This window comes from Schistocerca gregaria, unplaced genomic scaffold (assembly GCF_023897955.1).
Source record: "Schistocerca gregaria isolate iqSchGreg1 unplaced genomic scaffold, iqSchGreg1.2 ptg000520l, whole genome shotgun sequence".
Taxonomy (NCBI): Eukaryota; Metazoa; Arthropoda; class Insecta; order Orthoptera; family Acrididae; genus Schistocerca; species Schistocerca gregaria.
The window spans coordinates 389195-390921 of record NW_026061920.1 but is presented as its reverse complement, the minus strand read 5'-3'; positions in this window follow the sequence as shown (position 1 = coordinate 390921).

The window sequence follows — 1727 nt, the reverse complement described above, 5'->3', positions numbered from 1 at the left end:
CAACATAGTAGAACACAGAAGAAGCTTGTAAGTTGAAGTAATAGCCAGTAAAAAGTAGTACAATTCAAGTTTTAGTTGTCGATTATTCACGTTTTAGCCGGCTTTCGTGGCTTGGACATGACCTAGGACCTTAAGATTTTGCATGAAAGGAGGACTAACAGCCGCGTTGCACGGGAGAATGTGAAAAGTGTTCATATGCAGTAAAAACCCGAGAAATCCGTCCGTTTTCGTCATTTGTTATCGAATCGACTTAAAGACAGATCGCCACATTGGCCGCTCTTCTCTCTGAAACGGTTACATTTATCGTCTGCAAAGCTATGTCGCGTGCTGCGGTATGCGGAAACACTAAAACCACCATAGTAGAACACAGAAGAAGCTTCTATGTTGAAGAAATATCCAGTAAGAAGTAGTACAATTCAAGTTTTAGTTGTCGATTATTCACTTTTTTGCCGGCTTTGGTGGCTTGGACATGACCTAGGACCTTACGATTTTGCATGAAAGGAGGACTAGCAGCCGCGTTGCACGGGAGAATGTGAAAAGTGCTCTTATGTAGTAAAAACCTGAGAAATCCGTCCGTTTTCATCATTTGTTATCGAATCGACTTAAAGCCAGATCGTCACATTGGCCGCTCTTCTCTCTCAAAAGGTTACATTTATCGTCTGCAAAGCTATGTCGCGTGCTGCGGTATGCGGAAACACTAAAAGCACCATAGTAGAACACAGATGAAGCTTCTAAGTTGATGTAATAGCCACCAAGAAGTAGTACCATTCAAGTTTTAGGTATCGATTATTGACTTTTTACCCTTCTTTGGTGTCTTGGACATGAGCTAGGACCTTAATATCCTGCATGAAAGGAGCACTAGCAGCCGCATTGCACGGGAGAATGTGAAAAGTGTTCATATGTAGTACAAACCTGAGAAATCCGTCCGTTTCCGTCATTTGTTATCGAACCGACTTAAAGCCAGATCGTCACATTGGCCGCTCTTCTCTCTGAAACGGTTACAATTATCGTGTGCAAAGTTATGTCGCGTGCTGCGGTATGCGGAGACACTAAAAGCACCATAGTAGAGCACAGAAGAAGCTTCTAAGTTGAAGTAATAGCCAGTAAGATGTAGTACAATTCAAGTTTTAGTTGTCGATTATTCACTTTTTAGCCAGGTTTGGTGGCTTGGACATGACCTAGGACCTTAAGATTTTGCATGAAAGGAGGACTAGCAGCCGCGTTGCACGGGAGAATGTGAAAAGTTTTCATATGTAGCACAAACCTGAGAAATCCGTCCGTTTTCGTCTTTTGTTATCGATTCGACTTAAAGCCAGATCGTCACATTGGGCGCTTTTCTCTCTGAGACGGTTACATTTATCGTCTGCAAAGCTATGTCGCGTGCTGCGGTATGCGGAGACACTAAAAGCACCAATGTAGAACACAGAAGAAGCTTCTAAGTGGAAGCAATAGCCAGTAAGATGTAGTAAAATTCAAGTTTTAGTTGTTTATTATTCACTTTTTAGCCGGCTTTGGTGGCTTGGACATGACCTAGGACCTTAAGATTTTCCATGAAAAAAGGATTAGCAGCCGCGTTGCACGGGAGAATGTGAAAAGTGTTCATTTGTAGTAAAAACCTGAAAAATCCGACCGTTTTCGTAATTTGTTATCGATTCGACTTAAAGCCAGATCGTCACATTGGCCGCTCTTCTCTCTGAATCGGTTACACTTATCGTCTGCAAAGCTAT